The 8,693-nt window shown below is 40.7% G+C and overlaps 1 long non-coding RNA gene across 1 annotated transcript; it reads right to left on the reverse strand.

The window, feature by feature from the left end:
- Positions 1–1,735: 1,735 nt before the first annotated feature.
- On the reverse strand, positions 1,736–4,241 carry LOC143260724 (uncharacterized). The gene is made up of 4 exons (XR_013035017.1): positions 3,764–4,241; positions 3,525–3,693; positions 2,688–3,009; positions 1,736–2,585 (listed from the first exon to the last, which is right to left on the reverse strand). It is a non-coding gene; the product is annotated as an uncharacterized LOC143260724 (long non-coding RNA).
- Positions 4,242–8,693: the final 4,452 nt, after the last annotated feature.

An 8,693-nucleotide genomic window follows, 5' to 3' on the forward strand; every position in this document is an offset into this window, starting at 1 on the left:
TATTTATCTACATATGTTAGCTCCAATTCAAAATGTGGCCTGCTTTTGAAAATACAGCATTGACATCTCTGAAAAATTAAACGGCTTAGTAAACATAGCTCGGATAAGTAAATGCAGGTATGAGAAATGCCACTAACATATTTTTACATCGAACCAAAATCAATCCGTCGTTATCTCGTATTTTTCTTATAATTTTTTAATAAAGCGTTTTTGAGCCTATATTTACATATGACATGTTTTTCATATTTTCACTGATAGAATATGCTGATACTGCTGATACTGATATTTGGCCGAAAAAACCAGGGTCACCCTGTATATTATAGTAGAAATCGTACGGAATTTAAATAAATACGATCTTATCATCGTTAGATTTGTCGCGTTTAGGACTCAGTAGTTCTAGGGATAAATGTAGTGTTAAACTAATTGTGCAATAAAAATCAGATAAAGCTTCTTTTACAATGAAAAATGCCTGAAAAAGACTTTTAAGTATCAACATATGAAGATTAAACTTTCCCTTAGTTTCCGTTTCGTACCTTATAATAATAATAATAATAAAACTATTAATACAATATGTTCCAAGTGAGCAAAATTTTTGTTAAAATAGCAATGCGAACGATACATTTCACAAAGAAAATAAAAATAAAGGGCGTGGACAGGTCGATATAGCGAGAACAGTGGCAACGCGATATCAAGATCCATTATCTTTACCTTGCTTTATCATAATCGAATGGCTGGGTGGACGAAAATAATTCTAGCGATATCGAGAGGAAGCGCGAGCACTAAAGGGGGTAGGGAGAAAAAAGGAAGCGAAAAGGGAAAGATATTGAAAAAGAAAGTAGACCGTGAAAAAAAAGAGATAAAGAAGAAGGGGAACGCGGAGGGAAGAAAGAGCTGAGAAGAGGCATCGATAAATCAATGAAATATGGTAATGCTGCAATTTCAATAATTTAAATATGTATGAAGGAAAATGGAACAATCTGGAAGGCAAGGATCTGCCGGAGTGTGGTACACTGAATCGTGCCTAATGAGACGCCTCGAGTCTCACGGGACGGACCGTTTTTCTCTCTTTCTCCCTCTTTCTTTATTTCTGTCAAGTGTGCCGTGCCATGGAACAAGATGGCGCGGCGCAACCCACCGATAGGCAAATAAAATAAATTTCAACTCAGCCCGCGACGAATTATCGTTGAAACCGCATCGCGACACACCGCCGCTGCCGCTCTTTTTGCACTGTATCTCCGTCTACATAAGCGTCGACAATTTCGCATTTTGACGGGCTGTTCAGATATCCATTCATATCTAACCACGAATTGGTTTTCGCGACGTCATATACGCGACAGAAAGAAACCACACATACACATGGAGCGAGAGTGAAAGAAAGAGAGAGAGAGAGAGAGAGAGAGAGAGAGAGAGAGAGAAGGGAGAAAAGAGAGAACAAGCGGAACAACGTGAATTCGGTGCGCTACGATTATAGTCGAGGTAGAGAAAAATGTAGTCGCCTGGAGATTTCTCGGTATGAATTCGCAAAAACGTTTCGTGGCGAAGCGAATCCTCTGTTAGAACGGGATGTGCATCTCTCTTGTATTTTCTCCGGTCCCTTGCTCCCTCTACTCCTCCCTTTTTCTCTTTTACTAAACGGACCGAACTGAAATTTCTGTTCGAGAAATCTTCGAGGAAACTGTTGCGCACGAACTTGCAATTAGAACGAATCGCTGGTGAAATGACATTATATTACTTATATTTGAAGTGGAGACATTGCAATATGGAACTATTTTTATTTTATATTATACATGGTCTCGAAATTTGTATCGTATCCAACATCGGTTAAAAAAAAACATTAGGAATAATATAACTAGACCATAAATTGTAGACACTTATGATGACAGTGATATTATATTTAACTATATTTAGGGAGAAGATAACATAATGGAGACGTTGCAATCAAGGTATTGAATCGTTCGGGAAGAACGATTTCAAAGAAATTTCGTTTTCTAAGAGTGTTAGAAAAGCACTTGATTCAGCATTTTGCCAATAAAAACAGAACAGTTTTTTCACTCTAAACATTAAAAAGTCGTCTTTCATTTTCTCGTCAAAGAATGAAACAACTTTCCGGACGGTTCGATATTTTTATTTTACATTGGATTGTTTCGAAATTCGCCTCGTTCCCAGCTGGTGCAATGCGAGCGGCGTGGTTAAAGAGACAAATTTAGAATAATAGAACTAGACTTGAGGCAGATTAAAAGAAATGAATAATATTGATACATTACTTTCAAATAATTCGCATTATTGGAGAAAGACAGAAATTTCTAAATGGCTCTTATTTCGTGAGATTAACGCTCAACATTCCTATTTTGCACGAAGTTTCGCAGTCTAAATACAGCACTAACTCTAGGATGTTGACGGTGTTTAAAGGTTTAAGATCTGCTTAAGGAAGAGTCATCTCGCATTCATGGAAGAAAAAGTGCCATAAACATTATTTTTTTCTGTTCGAGGTATATTCATGTATACTTATATATACATATATTTATGTATATTTATGTACAGTAGGTATATTAGGTATAATAATGTTGAATAATACGTTTAGGCACCTGCAAAAATAAAATATAAGAAATCTATAGAAGAACGTTGTTAGATCAAGTATACATGTTTCAAATTCCATGGACATTTTTTTACCTTGCCTTAGCTCTTACCTCTTTCTTCGATCTAGGATTTTCTCAAAGTCTTGTAACGTCAGCGGTAATTATGGCGGTTTACGTTTCTTAAGCTTGGTCCACTACGAAATCGTGACCAGGCAGTAAATTGAATCAAGAACGCACGATTGGACATTATCGAGAATTGATATTTCTCGAAATTGCGGAGAGTATCGATAATTATCGATTCATTTAGCATTAGCGGCGTTCCTGCGTCACGATCGACCGCGAGAAATGGTCGGTTTTGATTTCCGGGATTGCAGAATGGCTGTACAACTAGGTTGCGGTTCTCCAGTCTGGTGCTCCTTCCCCTGGCACCAGGCTATAAGCCAGAGATACATGCGTGTATATACGTATACGCGTACGTACACGCACGCTGTTCGCACACATATATCATTCGGAGCGTTCACACAACCGAGGTTATGGGTTCAAAACACGGGAGTATCGAATTTAATGAAAATTAAAACCGTGTTCCGCAGCGCGCCGCGCCGCTGAAACGAGATTCCCTTACAAAAGTGCGACTGCGTATCGGCAGAACGGAGATACAAATGTGATCCACGAAATGTAATTAAAAAATAATAGCAGTAAATCCGACAGAACGCAGCGTTCGATTACAAAACATCGATTGCACGCGTACAGCCGCGAATGCGTGCTCGGGCGGCTATTGTGCGTCAAGTATAAATGCAGACTGGTCTTTGGTAGAACCGTTACACGCGTTCCCGGAAATCGCTTTGTTAATTAATACGAATCGCGTCGGCGTTAAAGAAAAAGAGGAACGTTTGTAATTCGTCTGCGGCCGAGCCGCACACAGGCACGCGAAATTATTCGAATACTTACACTTGCAACTTTTTCAACGTGTGAAATATGTGTACGATGAACACGCTCGCATCGTTCGCGTTTGCTGAACCACCGAGGGTATTCGTATATTTAGTGATACGGGCATTTTTCTGTTATACGAAAATGTTTAGAATTTACAGCAAATGGTGTGCTTCGACAGACGATCTTTCTGTAAAATAAGAATCGATTACCAATTGTAAGGAACAAAAGTCTGAAAGATATTGTTAAATTCTTGAGACCTTTCTATTATTTTAAGCTTCAAGTTACTTTGGTTATCGATGCGCGTAACCACTGTCCAGTTATGATTGACATGTTCGGTTGACGCAAAAATATAGTATGCAGTTAGAACTGCGATGAATTATGCACATATCGGAGTGTATATGACGCGATTACCGAGAATTTGACGTCACAGAAATGTTATATTACAGCTACACTTTTTTTGAAATAATAGTTATATATGGATATCGCGCAGTTAAACACATATGAAGTGCTATTTCCATACGTAATTACTGTGTCAAACGAAGTTTACTTGCCAGTCCTGTACTGCATGAGAAGGTAAAAACACTTATCGTCTATTTACTACCTCGAAAATCTATTTTTCCCCACTTCTATCGGTCACTCCACAGTAACCGGCACAGTAACCCTATACTTAGAAACCAATACGAATGCTCACTGTATGTCTAACAATAACCGACGACAGTTTCCTGCTCACTACGCAAGAATTACAGCTAGAGAAATAAAACTCGCATGCGTGGACCCGCTTCGGCAGAGTCAAGGACACGAAACAATACCTTTGTGACAATGACGCAGCCTAGATATTTCATTTGTTAAATGTTGCAACGGCGAGTGTCGGGGCACTTCGGCGCGTAAAAACCAGCACTCCCATCAAGGCTATATTCAGAAACTGTTTACCCCAAGCACGCGGTATAGGTCGCGGCGCTATTACCGTCCCTCCTATCTATAAGATAGTCGCCGGCTCTTTCACCGATACGAAACGCATACGAACAGTTATGTTTATGTGGCACCGGCACGGTCCTCCGAGGCCGGCAAGTGTGCCGAGTAACTTTAGGAATCCTGTTGCAGTGACATTTTCTCAAGGGGCTCTAATCACGTTGAGTAGGGAGCAAGGAGAACCGGAGTGTACGGTCAGGCTAGCGTGGCACAGTACACCGCAGCATGCTACAACCACGGTACACCACGGTACATAACATTCGCCCGAAGGAGGAACCGAAGGCCGAGCGAAGACAAAGCCGGACGGATACAAAGAAACAGATGAAAGGAAGAAAGAAAACGGCCCCGGCTCTATGTAGGTGCACGGCCGCGGGTAGGTGCGCGCGCGCGTCATCAGCTAACATAGTGTAACGGTATACTCTCGGTACACTGGAGGTCCAGTTGTGCACGTGCTTTGTCCCTTCATGCAATTATTTACAGGTCACGTATTTAAAAGGACGCCCGGAGAGTGTGTCGTTGTTGCGCCAAGGGGGAACATGTACGAGATACGTTTCCGTCCCTTCCTCCTGCGAGTTTCCCTCGCGGCTACAGCTTTGCCTTTAATTGCGAACGTGATTGGTCGCAGTCGTGCGTTTCATCCCTTTGCTCGGTTTTGCCCGAGATGAGGACGTCTCCAGACGCCTCCGGCTGATTCCACGTGAGATTGCTCAATATGCCTAACGTTAATTCACAGTTCGATAATTGTTCCTTTGTCGCGTCTCCGCTGCTCGCCGGATACGGAATCGCTGCCAATGAAAAATACGCGGATACCCCGCGGTTCCCAGCCCAACCCCTCTAATTATCCACGGCAGTATTAAGACCCGGCAAAATAAGAAGAAGCCCGTTTGCTCGTTTGCCTGGAAAAATGTTTCCGTCCAAGAAATATTACGGCGATGGTTACCTTTGCACCGGCCGGCTCCCGCAACAACTGTTTCGAATGCGGCAAATATTTGCTTCTATGGCCCCTTTGAAGCGCTTATAAAAATTGCTCCGCCTCTGTTTCATCTTCGTTCAAGTCGAATAAATGCCAATAAAAGTCTTCGACGTGAATGAAATATCGCGGCGCATTATCGGTTGCTGAGTAAACGACTGTGTGCTTGGAATTATTAACAATTGGCTAAACGATCGTGTTCGGGCAGGAGCTCTTCGGCTTTGTAATGTCATAACTAGACTGCGGATTTTTATGTAAAATTGTTAGCATCGATTTCAAGATGCAGGAGCCATCTAGACATTTATTTACGTTTTTTCTTAACAGCTTTAATGAATTGCACATAATGCAACGTTATCTTTAAATTACTTAAATTTTGTCATTGCGTTTGATCTACGTATTTTTGTCATAAATGCATATATTCCGCAGTCTTGTTATAACTTTTCCGTTGTACTTGGAACAAGTTCCCGAGCACGAGCTTTAATGTCTTCCTTGTTTAACGTCTCCTTCTGGTATTCATCTGCACACTGAGTGCAGAAACATTGAAAGAATTTAAAAATAGTAATATATTATTTTGAATCGAATAAAATTATTAGATTTATTAGAGAATTTATTAGAATTATTAGAGAAAGTATTTTCTATTTAGTTTTTATTGCTTGCAATTGACGCCGACAATTTTTATTTTGCATCAAAATCTATTCATTCATATTTAATTGTCAATCCTTTTCTCTTGCTCTAGTCTCTGCAAACTCATACTAATTAACAATCTTACACCCTTTTTCGTTTCAAATAAATAAAATGTCCGCAATTGTGGTCACCGTTGGATCATTCCACGTTTCAAAATAGCCTATTTTTAATTTCGATATAATATTGACGTAACATATTTATAAACGAAGTTAGTAAACGCGACTGCAAAGCGTGTTACAGTTTCCTCGAGGAAAATGTCTGGAAGGAAGTTGAAGAATAACGCGCTTTACGCTAGAACACCCCCATAATAATGAAATTCGTGAGGAACGGGTAAGCGCGGTCGATCCAGAACGGTTTTTACCAAATTGGACCGCGAGAATTAGACAATCGTTGCAAGGAAATAACGATTCCTGGACATAACCTAGGGATCCGGCTTAAATTAGCATTCCCGGCGAGATTCTTCGGCGTTCTTCGAACACGCCGCGCCGGCGCTGCGCGGCGAACGCGTCATTCTTTTCGCCTATCTGAAACTAATTTGAGGTGGGGGTTTAAGTAATTTAAACGTAGCGTGGAGCAATTAGAAAGGCGCCTCGGTGTTCCGGAGTAGTCGGGGGTGATTTAGGTATACGATCTCGGGGCGAAGAATAAGAGAGAGGGTTAACTATAGCGTGTACACGGATAAGACGAGCAAGGTTCAAGCGGAAGAAAGAGGGGGGGACTGTAGTTGCGAAGATAGAGCCACGGTAGAAAGCAAAAGTGTAAGAGAGAGAGACAGGAATTTGAAGGCGGGGGCGGCGGAGAGAAGTGGATACCGGGAAGGTAACTTCTGGTAAGTTGGTCCACACCTACCGAGTAAAACGGAGGAGCAGAGGGTGAAGGGTCTGAAATATACGCGCGAGGATGTGAAATTTATGTGTAGCCACACCTGGTTAGTGCTTACATGCGAAATAGTCTCATAAATTTCCATACGCGAACCGTCGGGGTTTAAATCCTGCCGGTGCCGAAAGCGGGAATATTGGTTAACAGCCTCGCGTTCTACCCGGCTTTTGCGATTTTTGCTCGGCCATTTCAGTCACCAACGGCCGAACCCCGCGAATCCTCAAGAAATTTCCGAGGAAGCCTCGCAGAAAGCGTCCATGTCCGTAACGGGAACGTAATTTCTCGTCGCGTGTTACGTGCTCGACAAACTGACGATTCATAAGTTCCGCGGACACATTCCATTGATTCGGAGCCTGTAATCTAATCATCACGGACGTATCTACTTTCTGTCCTAGTTCCGAACCAGTGTCGCCTTCTCCGTCGCGCTTTCCACGCGACCGCAGGTGTGCTTAACTGCACAACATTCTGCATATAGAATTTTTTCTTCTGTCCCTCCCGCACGTGCATTTGCATAACTAGTTACACGCAAATCAACGTATCTCGGATGGCATCCGTATGACTTGTGCAAAACGCGGGATGGGACATAGAATTTTAATATATACTTTGGTATTTAAATAAATTAGGCGTTATTTTAGATTAGGTTCCGCGCGAGTGGAAAATAAAAAAAGAAGTCGCTTATGCAAACTACGTATCGTTGCGTTTTTTAATCGAACCAACGCGCATGACGTTTCTCTGCGGACTGTAATTGCGAATCATAAATGTTATCGTTCAATTAGTTATTTTCAATTAGACTGGATATTTGATTGTTATCAATCCGGACGCATCTGTTGGCTAGTTTATCGTCGGAAAGATTAAAATCGCCACGAAATTTTTCGCGGAATTTACAACAGAAATCTCTTGTGCCTCTAGTTAGTACCTCTACGTTGGTAAACGTGAGAAGCATAATTGCACGAGAGTAATACCTTCTCTCGTTGTTAAAAAATTTAATCAAGTGCAACGATTGCTATTTAAATTGCACGTTTAAATTTCGATTTATAAAATATACACGCACTTTATGAATTACGAAAAAGATTTTCTTTTAAAAACATCAGATATTGCTTCCTATATTTATACAACGATTTATAAAAAGCCATGATTTTAACGAACGATATTATGAAACGTGATATTTCGTTTATCGATGGTAAAACACAGTAAAACACAGTGATAGTAAACACTGTACATGCTAATGTACAATGCAAAAATTGTATAAATATTATAATCGATAGAAAGAAATATAATCGTGGTGCTTTTAAAAATGAAACTGCTTATTATATTTTTTATTACTGTTACGACGTTTAGAGAGGACAAATAATCGATTGTATTGTAGAAACAACAACGGATGAACAATTAATGAAACATAAATAAACAACGAATGAATGAACCGGGTACAATTTAAATGGTCGGATGCAATTTGCAACTTTCCCTTTGAATTACAATCTCAAAATATTGACACTCGTCGATCCGTAAATTACATTCCGTTAAAAATAATTATTTTTTAATCATTTCATTTCCATGCCCTCGGCGCGCGCTATGACAGAAGTTCAAGGGTCGTGCTGTTTCGAAAAAAAAAAAATGAAATTGACGAAAATAGACGGGAGCAACAAAACCTGCAGCGAGGTCTGGCTTCGACACGGGGATTTGTCGAT

Source organism: Megalopta genalis, chromosome 17 (assembly GCF_051020955.1).
Source record: "Megalopta genalis isolate 19385.01 chromosome 17, iyMegGena1_principal, whole genome shotgun sequence".
NCBI classification, from domain to species: Eukaryota; Metazoa; Arthropoda; class Insecta; order Hymenoptera; family Halictidae; genus Megalopta; species Megalopta genalis.